General features: G+C 38.4%; 1 protein-coding gene across 8 annotated transcripts in view; it reads right to left on the reverse strand.

The window, feature by feature from the left end:
* enox2 (ecto-NOX disulfide-thiol exchanger 2) overlaps nt 1-19,307 on the reverse strand; it is a 186,741-nt gene that overhangs the window by 166,913 nt on the left and 521 nt on the right. For 3 of the 8 annotated variants that reach the window (XM_080289672.1, XM_080289641.1, XM_026146438.2), the window contains exon 2: nt 15,410-15,506. The exons of 4 other annotated variants lie outside the window; for them this stretch is intronic. The gene's annotated coding sequence lies outside the window, so the exon portion shown is untranslated. Of the gene's footprint in view, nt 1-15,409; nt 16,096-19,307 lie in introns of those variants that run through there. One more of the 8 variants, XM_080289644.1, reaches the window with a different exon arrangement.

Raw genomic sequence — 19,307 nt, forward strand, 5'->3', positions numbered from 1 at the left:
CTTACACTGCTAAAATACTTGTATTATCATCTTACTACATGGCTTTAAATCAGTTTTAGAGCTAGGAAACTAAAACAGAAACCACACAGTCCATTCTGATTTAGAGCATTTTACTTTTAGAGTCTAACCTGCAGCCTAAGGCACCTTTCTCTGTAATGATGCTGCATAAAAGCTCATTTCAGTGAGCCACTAGGCCAAAACACAGCAATGTGAAGTCATCTACTTTTCCAGAATGCAGTGTACGGCCATCAGGGAAAACGATAGCAAATCAAATGTGCGCAAACACATATCACGTAGAATAAGTTGAAGCATGGACCTTGAAGCACTGCACTAATTTGCTGTCTGCCTGGTGAGCACCAACAAAGAAGAGAAAGCTATTTCTTTGATTAACTTTCCAGAGGTGTACATTCAGACCTCAAAGGAGTACGAGGACGTAAACCACTGTCTTCGCATGTTAAGCCTTCACCCTGGGCTTGTTTATTTGTATTTCATATTTTTACCTGCACCCTGTGGCAAAATACCTGCACTTACAAAACCCCTTTTATTGTTTTTCCATTGTGCTATTGTCAGTGTCAAGGCCTCCAGTGGAGCACTAAACACTAAATGATTAGCAGACAATGTTGCTGCAATCCCTGAACTTTGGAGTGAGAAAAAAAACCTCACAAAGAATATAGTACTGTGAAAAAGTATTTGTCCCCTTCCTGATTTATTTTCTGCATATTTGTCACACTTATATGCTTCAGATCATCAAACAGCGCCCAAGGGTACCACAAGCAGTAGAGTAGCCAGGGATGGTTCTCCTGAACCATAGCCTCCTGACTAAGAGGTGAACTTGCTGGTGTGTTTCTGATCACTGTCCTGCTGCATAATCCAAACGAACTTGAGAATCAGGGCACAAATTGATGGCCAAACATTCGACTTCAGAATTTTGTGTTAGAGAGCAGAAATCATGGATCCATCAATTATGGCAAGTTGCTGTAGGTCATGAAGCAGCACCAGTAGTCCCAATACCACCACTATGTCGACTCTTGGTAAGACATTCTTTTTAAGAAATGTTGTGTTAGTTTCACACCAAATATAACACAATGTAAACTTTCCAAAAAGTTCAACTTTTTGGCTCGTCAGCCAACAAAACATTTTCTCAAAAGTCTTGGAGCTCATCAAGATGTGTATTGGCAAATGTGAAACAAACTTTTGAGTTCTTTTTGGTCAAGGGTACTTCAGCTTCAGGGTTGTGGGTGTTATAGATGCCACTGACTTTGTTTCTCTTGAGGTTCTATAGATCATGGCATAAGCCATAGTATTTTATATTTTTAGCCTATTCCACTTTGTTAGACAGGTTCTATATAACTGATTTTTTTGATTCAACAGGTATGGTAGTAATCAAACCTGGGTGTGGCTAATAAAATTGAACCCAGTGTCAAACACATGTGAATTATTACAGTTAATTTATGATTTTACAAAGGGAAACAAGTACTTTTGGGTAATTTATCCATTAACGAAAATATCCTCATATAAAAATACTGGGGGCTGCCAGTGCTACCCTTCAGTCACCTAGTAACTGCACCTATGATATAAATTTGAAAATCCTTGGCGACTTCCTTCATGACCTGACCTGCACTCAATCTACAGCAGGCGGTGCTGGACCAAGGCCAGGAAGATGGTGAAGGACCTCAGCCATCCCAACAACAGACTGTTCTCTCTGCTGAGGTCAGGAAAGCGATTCCGCTCCCTGAAGACCAACACAGAGAGACTGAGGAGGAGCTTCTTCCCGCAGGCGATACGGTCTCTCAATCACACCACCACACAGTACTGACCCACACATACAGTTCTTACACACACACTGGACTTTCTGGACTTTGGTTTTGCACAACACTGGTCACTATATTCTTCATTTCCGGTTAATACTTGTACAGCTGCTGTTATTGTGTAAATATTTATTTAGATTTAGATTTCTTCATACATTCTTATATAGTTCTATATTGTGTATTTTGTTGTACAGTTATTTTATTTTCAACTTTAATTTATATATTTTATCTTATTCTTCCCAGTTAAATTTACCCTTCATTCTAATTTGTGTTGTACAGTTATTTCATTTTTAACCTTAATTTATATTTTATTCCTTCCTAGTTAAATTTACCCTTTTTAATTTTTCATATTTATTTCCTATCTTATTCATAGCCTTTTCCTTTTTTTTCTTTAGGTCACGAGCAGTTGTCCAAGCATTTCACTACATATCGTACTGTGTATGACTGTGTACGTGACAAATAAAATTTGAATTTGAATTTGAATTTGAGTTATCGCATTTCCGAGGTTTTCAGAAAATTTGACCTCTGAACTCCACTCTCAGTTCAAGGTCACTAAGATTCAGAACTCATTCAACATTTTTAGCAATACAAAAACTTTCAGTAGATGCGCCTGTGGTATGAATGTGAAAGTCATAGGTGACTTCCTTCTTGAATTGTTGCATTCACAAGGTTTTCAGAAAACTCGACCTCTGAACTTGACCTCTAAGTCAAAGTCACTGAGATTTAAACTTGTCCGAGATTTTTAGTAGCCGTCTCATCTATGGTATCGATTTTAAACTCCTATGTTGCCCAGTTCTCTAGTTTTTTCCCAGTTGGGTAAAAGCAATACCCCAGTTAAAAAAGGGAAATAAGGAGGGGGGAAATACTTTTCAATGCACTGTAGATTTCTTAAGATAAATAAGAATCTGATCAAATCAAGGTTGTTTAAAAATATAGGCAAAGAATTACTACAATGTATACAGCAGCTCTGCAGGTCACTGAAATATGTAGGTATTTCCAGTAGTTTGAAAGTAGGAAAATAAAAGCACCACATACTATTTTGACATGTCTTTTTCATGCCCCCAACTTGCCGTCTCATTACAGTCATGACATCTCCAGACTAAACTACTGAGTTGACGTATAACCACAATGCTAAGCAGCTCCTACAGCAGACTGAATCAAACTAGGGTGTTTTTTGGCTGTTTTGTACGTAAACACAACAAATGTGTGGATGCTGGTGTGTCTGTTCTGCTGAGAGAAACCACATTTGGATTTTGTTTTGACCAATTACATCAGTAGGCTGGTTTAAGAGTAAATCTATGACCCTTTTAGCATTTACACTGCAACAGGAAAACAGTGCCACCATGACCATGAATGTGACAGCAGAAGGTAAAGATTTGGATAGCAGCTCACACGTGTTGAATAAAGGTGAATGTAATCGTAAAAATGTTGTTGTTTTTTTACCATGAATCGCCTGTACTTCCAGCGAAGCTTAGGAGCTAATCACGACTTAACTCATTGTATTACAAGGAGCCAACGCACTTTCTCAGTACTGCTATAATACGATGACTCTGGCCCTTACCAAATCTCCAACTACACCCAAGTCCACCCACACCCTCTCAACATCCGACTCACACTAGCAAAGAAACCATTAACAGTAATGAGAATCAATGGGGGTGTTAAAAGTATTGGCAGGCTACCCTAGGAGCTGCTCTCTGTGCCATCTTTATTAGTCTGAAAAGAGACCCAGCCTCTAGCCTGCCAGCTCTAAATAGGAGTGCATTGATCAGAAGGTCAGGCCAGGCTGAATCCAACCCTTTAATTGTCTGCGCCACTCCTCATTCTCATTCCAGCAGCTGTCAGTCGACTCCCAGGTAAACCAAGGCCAGCATCACACGTGGTAGTTCTTACAGAAGTGGGCCTTTAAGGCTCAGACAGAATGTAAGCCATAGGTAACAGGAAGAAGAAATGAAAAGTTATTTCTCATGACATATTCATCTTAATCAGTTGAGAGAAAACCACCACTGATCCCACAACACACACAAACATACACAGTATTACACTTACTCTCAGCAGATGAAAGCTACCTTTTAATTCACTTACTTAATGCATTTCTCAAATTCAGCTCAAGAAAGGCTTCCCATCACGCTGTACTTTCCTTTAACACCTTTTTACAAGACATATTATGTTCTTCTTCAAGTGATATAATCTCCTTTACGGACACAGTAACATTAAACCACTTTGTAAGACTGCTATGCCAGGCCCCCACCTCTACATAAACCACACTACAAGTGGCACTACAAGTACAACAGGCTTATAAGGTCATAACCTTCGAGGGATGACGATCTAGTATTAAAGAATCTATGCTATAGTCTTTGAATTAACTGTTAGCCAGTTAAAGGAACCATGGACACATCTTCCAAAATACAAAACAAATACAAGCACCCAGTCAGTGCCGAAAAAGAGATTCTGTGTCTCTCTATGCATTTGCATATTTGTGAAGCAGATAAATTCACTTCCTCATTAAGTTTAATTACCGTTTTAAAATATGGATATAGACTCATCAGCTCCTCCCTGCTAACCTCTATTTATATATTTTTAGATTAAATATATATACAAGTCTGACTCAGAAAATTCCTTTTAAGTTTTAAATATATTTTCATATATTTATAAGATGGATAAAGAAAATGAAAACATGACCACAAACTATCTCCCAAGAAAAAGTTTAAACGCTAACATTAGAAAGTTTATATATCAGATTCTAGCACTTGCCCCGACTGAAAAAAAAGATAGTCAAATCCTTTTGCACCTTAATCCAGATGTCTGGCTGCTTCAGACAGCGCTTTGTCAGAATTGTTTCCTGGCTTTAGAGCTGGAGTCATTTCAGATTTCTTGGCGACTAATCAGATGCCATCATTCATCAAAAAGTTGCAGTGACAGGGCCAAGCCTGTCTTTACAAAATCTAGCAGGGTAAGATTGCATTGCAGTTGTACAGTGATTTGAAGCTCTAGTGTGTGTCGAATATGTCTGGCTGTCAGCCTCCTACATATATTTCATTACAGGATGGTAGCAGAGGTAAATAGATAGGTTTACTTAATATGTTGCACTCCATAAATCCCACAAAAAAGCTCAGATAAAACTGAAAAAATTAAGACAAAACCAAGAACACAGGCAAGGCAAGGGCTTGGAAATCTAATTTTCATAGCGTGAAATATGTAGATGTCATTCATACTGCACGGCAGCCCGGATAAAGTATGCAATGATGTTGTGACCACTTTTTTTGCTATAATCAAAGTCCTCACAGCTCATCACTACAACTGAAAATTTAGTGCAATCAGTAAGATTATTGCCTATCATCAGCAGTGGCTGATTAAAAGTGTGGCTTTCATCTTTATGAAAAACATGGCATTTGTGCAAGTAATTGGTCTGCCCAGAAGGATGGCCCACTCTGAGGTCATCCATAGATGATCAGGTAATCGGTGCAAAACAAAAGTGTTCAGCTCATGAATTACAAAAGTCATGCACGTCTGATATCTGAAAATATATAATCTATATAGAGATATAATAAACACATGACTATTTCCTGTGCTGGATTAACTGTAAAGTACATCCAGCACCTCTCTACTTGTCAATGTCATTGCAGCTTCCAGACTTACTCGGCTATGAAATTAATTTACTTCACACCTTTTGGAGACTTCACATAAGATCAGTATCCACTGAGATGTGATGAGAAGATTTAGCCTAAAGCCGGAATCCATATAGCCTAAATGACTAACCACGGGGAGTGATAAAGTGCATTGTCCTGAGATGGTTAGACCAATTTCAACAGCAATGCAGTGTGCCGGAGGAAAGAGGTATTGGCTGTGTACAGCAGGTCTGTGAACTCAGTGGAACCAGTTATCAAGCCATAAGCAATGCAGTGAAAGTAATACCAAAGCATACATTTAACCTGTGTCTGCATTGTATTCCCATTGCTAAATTTGCATTTATCTCCTATGCTACATACCTGTGTAGGCCTACAGCCTATCCCAGGTGGCAGATGGAGTATGGCTGAGGTCACTGCTCTATTTTCAAATCCTCCTGGGAAGCTTACAGCATATGCTCCCATACTGTCATTTAAGCTAGTTTATTTTAGCAGTGAAAAAGTAGGTGATGTTTGAAGTTAAGAAACAGATTTATTTTTAACAGCAATTTGAATGAAGTAGAGCAGACAGCAACACAAGATTGCTACAAGGGAGGTGACTATAATTAAAGTTACCATGCCAACTAAATGTCTTCATCTTTGCCCTCATCATATCCCTGCAGTGCACACAAACTTAAAATCAGAAACAGAACGTCAGTGACGTAGTAGTTCATCCACCTCAATTCAAATGTTTTGTAAAGGTTTTTTTAACCTGTCCCATCCTCACAATGCTTTCACAACTGCTAATGATCTTCTTGTGTATCTGATGTTTTCTCATTTTAATTATTTATTCATTACTTGGGTGTCAAATGCTTCCGTGCTGTCACAGCGTCTGGCACCGTGTAGATAAGTCGATATACATATATGTATATATCAGGGGTGCAACGATACACAAAATTCACGGTTCGGTTTACATACAGACAGACAGATATAGTATATATATAAGATAATATGTTAATTATGACCACAGGACCATTTTCCAGTTTGCCTTAGCTCATCTGGTTTTTAACATTATACAAAGTGTTCTTTGCACATAAGTTAAAATTAAAAAAACAAACAAACTTTGCTCTCTGCATTAAAATATAGGGTTTCAAGGATTTGTCAGCAACTCCATTTCATTTCAGTTTAGAAGACAAAAAGAGTCTGTATTTTAGATAACTAGCATGTGCTACATATTAAAAATGCACATGGCTAAAGTACATAACTATTTAAATGTGAACTCTGCAGTTCTGTTACATAAGAAAACACAAATAAGTATTTCCCAAGTTCGTTAAACAGAGCAATAAATTTTTTAGCACCTCTTTTCTAAACGTCCGAACTTTATTTGGATTATTTGCTATAATCCAACCTGTTCTTAAAAAAAGTAATCTCGATCAAAATGATTATGCCAATTATAGGCCGATTTCCAAACTTCCCTTCGTGGCTAAAATTCTTGAGAAGGTAGTTCTGCTTCAACTTCAGACCTACCTGGATGAGAATAACATTAATGATAAAATATCAATCGGCCTTTAAACAACACCACAGCACTGAATCAGCACTGCTCCGAGTTTTTAATGACCTTTTACTAATGGCTGACAATGGACGCCCCTCTGTCCTAGTGCTATTGGATCTTTCATCGGCATTTGACATGGTTGACCATAACATACTATTGGCGAGACTAGAGCACACTCTAGGCATCAAGGGCGCTGCCTTGGATTGGTTTAAATCTTACCTCTCCGATCGGCTCTCTTCGGTTCACTTGGCCACCTCCTCCTCCTCCGCTGTACCTGTTTGCTGTGGTGTCCCCCAGGGATCTGTGTTAGGCCCTACCCTGTTCTCACTGTATATGCTTCCTTTAAGTGTCATTTTTGAGAAATACCACATTGCCTTTCACTATTATGCCGATGACATCCAGATCTATTTTGAGCTGAATGATGATCTAGCTATGTCCGTGAGTAACTTTCGAGAGTGCATGTGTGAGGTCAAGCAATGGCTTCTGGCAAATTTTCTTATCCTTAACGATAAGAAAACTGAAATTATGATCTTTGGCAGTGACGCTCTTCGTGCCAAACTTCATGATGCTTTTGGATTTCTCACTAGTTCTTTTCCTGACACTGTTAGAAATTTGGGTGTGCTACTTGACAGCTCATTTAAACTTGATAAACAAGTGTCTGCTGTCGTCAGATCTAGTTTCTACCAACTTCGCCTTATTTCCAAGGCCAAACACTACATCCCGCACAATGACTTGGAAAAGCTTATCCATGCCTTTGTAACGTCAAGACTAGATTACTGTAATTCACTTTATTATGGTCTCCACTCTACCCTTTTACATAGATTACAGACAGTCCAGAATGCCGCTGCACGCATTCTAACTAAAACTAAGAAGTTTGCTCACATCACTCCCGTCCTTGCTGATCTGCACTGGTTGCCTGTGAAATTTCGTATTCAATTTAAAATTCTGTTGTTTACTTTTAAAATTACTAATAACACAGGGCCAAGTTATCTTAAGGAACTCTTAAATTCATATCTTCCTACGAGGGCCTTAAGATCTTCCTCACAGTTATTGTTGGTTCAGCCCAGATCTCGCTTGAAGTCTAGAGGTGATCGAGCGTTTGCTCTAGCTGCACCTGAGCTGTGGAACAGTCTCCCGATTGGCACCCGGGCGTCTGACTCTATTCAATCTTTTAAATCACGGCTTAAAACATATCTGTTTGAACTTGCTTTTTCTACTAGTTAAATTCTCGCCTCGCTTCTAGTGAGTTATTCTATTAATGTGTCTGGTTGTTTTGCGTTGTCCTGCGCTGTCAATGTTTTCTATCACTGTGTTTGATGGTACAGCTTTACTCTGCTATAGCTGTGTGCTATAGTTTATTCTTATTAGTGGTCTTTACCTGTGAACATAATCTCACACTTATATGACTCTGACGTTATAGTGCTAATTATTTTATTATTTTATTGTTGCGTTGTCTATGTTCTCTATCACTGTGTATGATGGTACAGTTCTACTTTGCTATAGCTGTGTGCTATAGATTATTCCTATTAGTGGTTTTTACCTGTGAACATAATCCCACACTTATATGACTCCGATGTTTTAGTGTAAATCATTTTATTGTTTTATTGTTTTATGTAAAGCACTTTGGCATGCCCCTGGCTTTTTAATGTGCTCTATAAATAAAGATTGTTGTTGTTGTTGTTGTTGTTGTTATTATTTCTGATGCTTGACATTATTTTACTTTGCATACAGAAAAAACAATTATTTCACAAAAAAAAAAAACATGATTCTAACAGTCAATTGTGTATCCTTTTTGCTGGATAACGCAGTCGCAGTCATTTGTTGAAGTTTTCAACAATTCTTGCACACATCTCCTGATCAATCCCAGCCCAAATCTTTCAACCTCCTATAGATTTAAAAGTCTTCTGGTATAGACTTTGGCCTTGAGTTAACCCCACAAATTTTAAACAAGATTCACATCAGGGTGTCGTATGTTTTGGGTCGTGGTCATGCTGGAAGACAAAGTGGCGACTCACATCCAGTTTTGCTGTTTACACAGATGGGCAGTAACGCGTTACTTGTAATGCGTTATTGTAATCCGATTACTTTTTTCAAGTAACGACTAAAGTAAGGGATTACTGTTGCAAAAACGGTAATTAACCGTTACTTTCCCGTAGGAACGCTGCGTTACTAAAACCGTGATTTTTTTGCGAGAATGTCTCACGACAGTGACGTAAGCGAGTGCGACGTTTGTGACAACAGCTGTGTGCAGATCAACAGTGGATCATATATCGAGTGAAGAGAGAGTATGAGCGTGCAGCGTTTAAAGCGTGGAAGTACTGACCTTACTTTGAGTTTGATTCCATAAAAAGTGACAAAAACATTAGTGTCCGCTGTGCGTGGGAAGAAAACTTCTTTTTACAGCGAAAAAACCCCTAAACTTCCGAGCAAGCACCGAGTAGCTACGACGTAATGGGAAACTCACAGAGAAACTCACGGATTCTTCCACTGACCGCGGCACACCTGCACCAGGGTAACCCTCCGCCTACCCCACTCCTGCTTTACAGATGAAAATAGAGCAACAGGACCGCTGAGTCTTTGCCTTTATTTATTTTCTGCTGTGTTTTACTTGCATCTATTTGAAAGACTGAGTGTAAACACAAAAAATATTTTATTTTATGAGCTGGAATGTGCAGAAAATAGGTTTAAATGTTAAACTCATTTCTTCCAGTCAGAGAATGTTGCATATAATTAAATTTTTGCTTGATGCATAAAGTTAAAAGATTAAAACTAATAAAACAAGTTTTAAAAACATGCTTTTCCATTTGATTACATTTTGTATGATGGATTATGCAGAAAAAGTAGAATTGGGCTAAAAGATCTATCGCTTTATCACCTATTCAGGGTGTAAATCGGGTTTTTAAAAAGTAACTAAGTAACTAATTACTTTTGAAAATAAGTAATCAGTAAAGTAACGGGATTAATTTTGGGGGGAAGTAACTAGTTGCTGATTACTTTTTTCAAGTAACTTGACCAACACTGGCTGTTTACTGCCTAAGGTTTTCTTGAAAAATCCTCACATATTCTTCTTTCGTTGTGTTTTTTTCCCTTCATCCCTTCAGCATAATACTCCTACCACCGTGTTTCACTGTGGGGACAATCAGTTGTTTGCCTCTTCCCGCTTTCTCCAAACATCCACTGCCAAAAGTATTCACTCACCCATTCAAATCATCCAGATTTCAATTACTTCTATGGCCACAGGTTTACAAAATAAAGAAAGTAGCTATGCAAACTGCTTCTACAAAAAAAAAAAAAAACATGGAGCTTCATGGAATGGGTTTCCATAACCAAGCAGCTACACGCAAGCCTTACATCACCAAGCGCAATACAAAGTCAGATGGTGCTGGTAAAGCACACTGCTAATGGACTGCAACACAGTCGAGACATGTTCTCTTGATTGATGAATAATGCTTCTCTGTCCGTCTTTGGCAGTTGCCAGGAGACGATTAGTTGTCTGACGAGTAGTGTAAACTTTAGAAGAGGGGAGGATTTGGTGTGGGGTTGTTTTTCAGATGTTGGCTTCTGATCTTTCGTTTGAGTAAAAGGAACTCGTAATGGTTCAGCATACCAAGCCATTTTAGACAATTTCATGCTCCCAACTTTGTGGGAACATTTTGGGGATGGCGCCTTCCTGTTCCAACATAACTGCACACCAGTGGACAAAGCAAGATCCATAAAGAATGGCTAACTGAGTGTGATGAGGAAGAACCTGACTGGCCTGCACAGATTCTTGACCTGACCGAACACCTCTGGGATGAATAGGAGCGAGGACTGAGAGCCAGGCTTTCTTGTCCCATGCGTCTGAGGTCAGCGTCTGACCTCACAGGACGATACTGTGAGGAAGGACAGTTTATTTCCCATAAACACACTCTTAAACCTTAAGCCTTTCCAGCAGAATTAAAGTTGAGAACATTTTGATAAAAACTTAAAATTTTATTTGGAGGCAATTAATTTTGTCCTCATCTCTAAATCTCATTCAAGCTTGACAAGAGAAAGACATACACTACCTATACTATGCAAGATATGTACATAGTTAAATTAAACAGTAGTTTAATTTATTATCGTGCTCTTCTATTACCAGTTTTCACTATTTACTCACTTTAGGTATTTCCCAACAGACTGGTACTTTATGCACAGACCCAAAACGCACACAGGTTTATTGATTCGCTGAGATGACGCCTCGTCATCGCCTGCCTCTTCTTATCCAGCTGCCAAATTCGCTTGAGGCTAAATGAAAGATCTCATAATGAGAAATGTCACCTTTTCTCACCCCAAGTGGGACAAAAACAATTTGCTTCAAAACATGGAAAATATTCTCAACATGGTGAGCTAAGTTTAGTATCATGGCCTTGGGCAGAAAAGACTAGTCAGACAGATTTTGCAGATGGAATCAAAATAGTGCTGGGGCACATGGGAGGCTATAAAACAGTGAGGGCACAGTCTTAAATTCTAATAAATAACTAATACCAAATGAAGGCAACACTAGTAAGCCTCATTTAAGTAACATAAGCAGCATTTATGACACCTCTAAGGATATAATGGGAAGATCTGCTGATGTTAGTCAGATGCACAATAGCAAAAATGTTAGCTCGTGAGGTAAGCAAAAGTATTACATGGATATGCAAATAAACTCTTAAACAGTCAATTAATTTACTGGATGTGTAAAAACAAGTGAATCAAAGATATTCATGGTTAAAAGCAGTATACAGCATTTTGCTTCAATGGATATCTAGTCTGCATACAGTTAGAGTCACTGTTACTTTTTTTTTTAAACAGATGACCAAAGATGCTATTAAATAATGTTTAAATGAATTAACACGGTTGTTTCCCTATGAGTAAGGTTAAAACCTTTTTGCTGGGTGCCACAGTGGTTGTTTCTATGCAAAAAAAAAGTGTTTGTGTTAGTCTGGAATTGCAGAGATGTTTGGACAGAATTTCTGACAGCCTCTCTTCTCAGCTTGAACAAAATACTGAAGCTCATTTTCATGTTTTACATCAGCAGAGCTGTGGTGCACTTGTACTGTCTGGTTAGTTTGTGACTGACAGTTGGCTACAAAGCACTCAGACATTTTTTTTCTACAGTTTTACATTTAATCAAATCGCCTGAGGCCATCTAAACCTGTATACCTCATTAATATTCCTAAACAAGCTTTCAGCAACTCTAATGCTGCACACTGATAATCAAGGACATGACACACAGCTCATATGTGGGCTCTGAAAACAGAGGGACTGCCCACCACTCACAGTAATTTCAAGTAATGAAAATATTGACCATATGGTGGAAAGTGGGTGCGCTGTTATGGTAACGCATTTTAATAAAATTAATTAGTGCTGTGGACGGAAATTGCAGACATGTTTTTTTCCATGTGTTCGAAAAGATGGGACATGTAAAACAAGGGTCGTTTTCTTAACCTTCTTGCTATAGGCTGCAATAAACATCAATATTTTATCCAAGCAAAGTAGAGGCTGTCAGAAATCCTGTCCAAATCTCTCTGCTACAGCAGTTTTAGACAAACACTCCTGTCTTCACAGATATTATACAAGATATGTTTTTATTTTATTTTTTATACAAGATATCTAATGTGAGACACTGGATGTCTTGTAGACATGGTTTTAACTTGTGTGCCAGTTAAATAACCCCACTGTTTAACCCTTATCAGCACAAACACAAAGGCGCACTGTCTAGAACAATATAAATGAAATAGTGCCTGGCAAAAATATAGATATCAACACATTGAATACTACTGAATTCTACTATTAGATATTTCCCTAAATTGAATGAATGGATGCAAAGTTATGACTCTTTTTAAAAAGAGGTAGCTCTAAATCCAAAAGCGGCTCCTGAAAAAAGACCTGGTTTCTGTGCTTCTGTGTGGCCTACCTAAACAGAGCACAAAACACAACACAAAGCACCATTTTTAATCTCTTTTGAAAGTACAAGATCATATTATGAACTGGCAAAGCTTAATCCGCAACTGGAAAACTAACCTACATTTGCATGCAGAACAGGCTTCTGACTTCAAAAGTAAGGTTACAGCATTTTTATTCAAGCTTGCCTCTGTTCCAAGCAGCCAGGGTCACCTTACCTAACATCCAAACATCCAACTTTAACTGAGCTGACAGATCTGAAATGTTGTGCAGACAAAAGCACATTCAGTAAAAAAAGATGACTGTTAGCTTTTTACTTCATTTGTATATATAAAGAAAAAGACCTCGCAAAAACAAAGTCAAATGAAATGCTCCTAGAATATACAGTCACTAAATACATACATCTTGAAATACTGTCTGTATCTGAGACTTTATAATACGAGCTAAAGCAGTGAGTGGCAGGATTTGTTAGATAAGTGTAAGGGAGTTGTAGATGTAATATTATTAGCAAATCTTGCCCTACCTTTTAAAAACCCTGATGTTTCACTTTAGGTTACGCCCAAAACTTCACCTGCCTCTCCACAACCCTTCCCCAATCTTTTGTGTCTGTTTCACTTGCACATAAACAAAAAAATGGTGAAGCAGAGAGCACAGGGGAAACAAAAAAATAACATTTTTGCAATCACAATTATGTATAATTTAAAACTAACTTCATCATCCTGTTTTAGCCAGTATTCAGCAATCAGTCATTGCAAATTGTGTACTAAGTTTGTCACAATACTACAATCTAAAACTCAACCCTGTTCATTTTCAACTAATTTTCCTACTTATAGGTTATGTTTACCAAAATAATTATTTAAGCTTAAGTGTAGTGGTTTTATTTGTTTTAGAAATGATTTAGATCCTTTCATTACAGATTGTGAAGGTAAAATATATTTTACTGCCTACTAATAATAGAGATTACAACAATAAATGTTTAATAAACTCCACTTTTCAGACAGCTTTTTTGTTAACGGTGCGGTTAAGATAACAGAAATCGTAAATACTGGAAAATCCAGTGGGCTCAGCTGTTTTTGTGTGTAGCTGGGATTCTGAGCCTGCATCTTTCGCTGGCTTTTCTAATGCTGCATCACATATATCGATGGGAAAGTATGGCACAGTGCAGCGACACCACAGTTTATACTATCTTCATAACAGACAGCATAAAACTGGAATTCCGTGAATGAATCTAAATCACGAGCTTAAATGCAAACTCATCTCTGCTACACTTGATGTAACCTAAATCTGACCATGGGTACCACAGTACCCTGCGCACCAGTCCAACACAGTGGTTTACTGTGAATTCACCACAAACTAACCTGATTAACTGCCCAGTATTTTCATGCAGCATTTGAATAAAACTAGTTTGTATTTATTTATTTGTTTTGCAGGAAGTTTCACAAAATGAAAATACATAATTTATCAAAACACATCATATACAGATAGGGATGGGTATCGTTTAGGTTTTATCTGATACCGGTGCCAAATCGGTACTTTTGAAACGGTGCCGGTGCTCAAACGGTGCTTAAAGAATGGAGAACACAAAATTGGTCCAAAAACCTCTCATGTTCAGCTGTTTTTTTTGTAAAAAGATAACAATGTTAGCCTTTTCTGCAGCTATGGGGCACATATGGCATCACTCTTGGCTGGAAGCAGTGCTTAAACAATGGGAAAAACACAAACTTTGTCCTAAACCTCTCATTTTTAACTGTTTTCCACTTTTTCTTTGGTCATTTTAGTCTTTTTGTCCAGGGTGAAGGGAGCATCTGCCATCAAACAAGAAGACAGCTGCATGTAGCTATGATGATGTTTGCTAGTTCACCTTACATGCATTAATGTAATAACGTGGTTAGCCTACTCAACGTAAATTAGCTACTCACGCAGAGAAGAACGGCTGCTGCTGCCACCATCATCCTCATCATTTCTGCTACACTGGCAGGGCTAGGGGCCAGGACTCTCCTCTTCGGGTTTTTGGGGGATGTTGCATAACAGGCACCACACCCGCAGTAGATGTGCTCGGTGTGAGGTCTCGCAGCAAGCTATCAAATACGGCGCATTTCTGGGCTTTTAAAAAAAACGCTATGCGTTGCCAGGTGTTTCATCAGATTTGAGGTGTTACCTCCTTTGACAGTATCACAGTATCAGCTTAAAGCACTTGTTGCTGCTGAGTTTGCATATTTTGCTGTGAAGTACAGTCAGACTTTTGACCGCTTCGCCTTGGACATTTTTAATCTGTAGCTCTGCTCTAACAGAACGTACGTACCTGGCCCCGCCTACTATCCTCGGAAACGTAAAATGATTGGCTCGAATCTAAAGTGTATCACAGCTCAGGAAAAAAAAGCACCGAAATGTGCGCTGCTTTTCGGTCTGGTTACTACCGTTTATGTCAGAACGACACCGGTACCCATCCCTATATACAGATCAAATATGTGATTAAAATGATGACATTGCATGTGATCTTTAAATTTGCAGTTTATCAAGCATCACTGAGCGGTCCTTACCTTTAAATATAACCCCTCTTCTTCCTCTTTTGTCTTGTCTGTCTTCCTACACCATGCTCCATCTCTGAGTGAAGTTAACTCTCATTCTTTTCTCTACCTGGGAAACAGAGCAGCTGGACTTTAGCTAGAAACACACTGTGTGACAATCTGCACACAAACTCATTGTGTATTTGTTGATGTTTGTTGAGCTGATAGAAATGTTGAATTTGAAATGACCTCACACTAAAAAAAATAAAAAATAAAAAAAATAATAATAATAATAAATATTAAAGTACAGATACCTGAAAATTCTACTTAAGTACAGTAACAGAGTATGTGTATGTTGTGACTTCTCTACTAAGAGAAGCCCACCTGGAACATCTAAAATATTTTTAAAGCAAAAATAATTTAGCATGTTGTATGAGTCCAGTCTGGCTAACACTTAATTCCGTTCATTGAGTCACAGCACTTATATCGATCCACCAAATCAACTGTGTATCTCCAAGGAATGAGTTAGGAAGGGATTAGCTCCTGGCCCTTGATTAGCATTTTTTGCTTACACAGCATGACACCATCCATCTCATAGCAGCTGCATTTATACCTATTTAACCTCTAAGAGATGTCTCCTAAGACCAACCCCCTTGACCTCATCTAAGGTCAAATTTCTCCAAAGTCCCCAAGTATTTTCTCAGTTCTTCAACCTTCATTAGTTTGAACAAGTCTATTAGGTCCATCCTGCTGCTACAGTCATATGATATCATGAAATGTAACAAAAGGCCTCCTCCTCAGCTTGGAGAGTTCCCATCACTCTCGTGGACTTGGTGTCCACATAAGTCTCTGTCCTGTGCTTTCAATAACTCACGCAGAAGCCTATCAGCAGAGCGGTAGATCAGGTAACACCAGCGAGGGTGCAGTTCTTATTTGTGCAAACCAAGGTCACTGAACCACATGGATGCTGGATCAATCAGACAGATTAATGAAGCACAACTTGCTGACATGACGAATATTGACACCCTTATTACATCTTGGTCCTGCAGTCCACAACACTGCTTATATAAATCTGGCCCAAGTAGAAGGAGATGGGAAAACTCCTGAACCTAATCCTTCACATGGTAAACACACTACAAGAAGAGCTTAAATAAGGAAATGTGTCTCTCCCTGTAATTTACTAAATCCAAAAATGTCACAGAATTAAAGCTCATGGTGTAAACGCAGGTTGCAAGCAGTTTGAGCTCCAGTATCCTCAAAAACTGATCAATATTTATAAGATGATCAAACAAAAGTGGATTATCAGGAGCAAGACCTAAACATTTAAATACCTAATGACTTTATTTATTGATTATTCAGTCATACTGAACCTAGTTTTTTGGTTATTCCTCAGTCACACCAGACTTGGGAATAACCAGTCAGCTACACACCCTTGCAACCACCAAATTTCCATAAAAACACTCCTAAACCTTGTGGAAAGCCTTTCCAGATGAACTGAAGCTGTCATGCTTGCAAAGGGTGGATCAACATCATATTAAATCCTATGGATTAAGAATGGGATGTCAAGCTCACATGCGTCTGAAGCCAGACAAACAAATACCTTTGGCAATATAGTGTGAAAAAATCCAGTAAAGCTTGTTTGTAGAAAACACAAAATCACAAAGGTAATTTTTCACTATTTTCCAGTATTTAATACTTCAAACAGATAACTAAAAAAACACCTGAAATAATAAGCTAAAAATAAACAGTAGTTATAACCCTGCAGCATTTTCAGCACACCAGATTGTGCTTTTGTTTAAACGTGTGCTATCACTCTTGATTACTAATTTTCCTTTTAATGAAAGAATTACCTAGTTAGTTACTAACTAGTCACTTGGTTTAAGGAACCACCCATTTTCATTTAAAAAGTCCACACAGTATAACAGGAAGTGCATAACGTTCAAAAACAGAATTAAGCCTCTGCAGTAGGTCTAATCCCATGTCACCTTGCTTTTACCTAAATTAACTGGTTTTCTTAAATGCTTAAAGCACCTCAAACGTCACATCTCTTGCCCAGATTCTGGTTGTATTTCTGACAACGGGGCCAGAACAAATGGCATCCTCCAGTTTTAATCAAAGGGAGGATTAACCTTTTCTATCAGCGGTGCCTCTCTTAGCAAAATAGGGAGTCGAGATTTAGGATTATACCTGTGAAGCCATACTTTAGCTCATTATTGGACTTGGATGTTCAGACCTGTATGACACCCCTTATATCACTGGCATTAGGTTACCATTAATGACTCAGTAATCCTTCAAATCTCTCTAAAGAAATGCACCTCAACATGAACCTCTGGAAATTAATGTATTTGTAGAGCCTTCTCAGGTAATGATCCTCCATATTTTTAGAGATAACCTCACCACTTACGAGCAATACCTGGCCACTTAAGATAAATACCACAACGTTGATTCTGATTTTTCATTTCAATCACACAGCAGACATAAAGCTGTTTTGCTGCATAGTGCCCACACTAGTTTCCTTAATTTCTACTAACAAAGAGCAGCTGTTTGCTTTCCACCCATTTTCTATAAGTTCCCTTATAGATCAGTTGCCAAGTTAAACTGTTATTATCCCAAGGCTTTACAGCACAGAGCAACAGCAAAGGAATATAAGGAAATAATACAAAATTTAAAGAGATCATAAGGACTAGTTATGGTCAGAATATAGCCTTTTATAGAAATTTGGCTGCATCACAATTACTGATTATGGATAACCATGGCAATAACACATCTGTAATTCTTCTTTCTGTACAGTTTCATTGGTACAGTTATGGCTACACTCTTTTACCACCTGCTTGCAATGAATGTATTCAATGTATTGCAGAGAGAATACTAACTAGGACTGAAAAGAGAGACCATATTTTCCCGTATTAGCTCCTCTTCATTGGGTCTCTGTTAAATCCAGAACTGAACTTAAAATCTTTCTCCTCACATTCAAAATCTTGATTAATCAGGCCCTACCATACCTCAAAGACTTCAAAGTACCTTATTATTCTAAGAGAGCACTTCACTTTCAGACTGCAGGCTTACTTTTGGGTCATAGTTTTTAAAGGTAGAACAAGAAACAGAGCAGTCAGCCACCCGGCCCCTCTCATGTGAAACCCAGTTTGAATTCAGGAGACAAACACTTTCCTTTATGATAAATCTTATAGCCAGGGCTGGATCAGTTGACTCTGAACCCTCCCTGAGTTATGCTGCATTAGAGTGCTGGAGTGCCTCCCATAATGTATTGAACATTTCTTTAGTCTTCTTTTTTGTTTCACATTTCACTTTCTATGTGTTTATACACCACTGCTGCATTTAATCATTGCTAATTACTAACCTCTGGCCCTCTCTTTGTTTTTTTGTCCTGTCTTTCTCTGCTCTCATCTTTCTCCTCAACCCCAAAACACCCAAAGCAAAGTGGCTGCTCACCCTCTGTCTGGTTCTGCTGAAGGTTTCTTCCTGTTAAAAGGACCCAACTTTAACTGTTCTTCATTTTTTCCCCTTCTCACTGTCACCAAGTGTGTGCTCATAGGGTTGCGTCTGATTGGGGTTTCTGTCACATATTTACCCTACAATATAAAGCACCTTGAGGTGACTGTTCAGAACTGGTGCTATAGAAATAACCCGTAATTGAAACGAATAAAGAACCAAGCAATGTTGGCTAATTTTAGGGCCAAACAAGGATCAGACAAATCTTAATGAAACCTTACTCAAGCAACATGCTAATCAAACTTCCCATGCTTTTCTAAAGCCTGCACTGGCTGCTGCAATAAACTGTTCTCTGCACCCAAAATAACTTCCTGAGCACCGCTGCAAATCACAGTAAATGGTTTTGACTATTACAAGACTATTATTCGCCTCTAGCGTTTATTTGGCGTGGAGAGGAACATTTTTACGGCACACGCTTTGC

The sequence above is a fragment of the Astatotilapia calliptera genome, chromosome 2 (assembly GCF_964374335.1).
Source record: "Astatotilapia calliptera chromosome 2, fAstCal68.1, whole genome shotgun sequence".
In the NCBI taxonomy this organism is placed as follows: Eukaryota; Metazoa; Chordata; class Actinopteri; order Cichliformes; family Cichlidae; genus Astatotilapia; species Astatotilapia calliptera.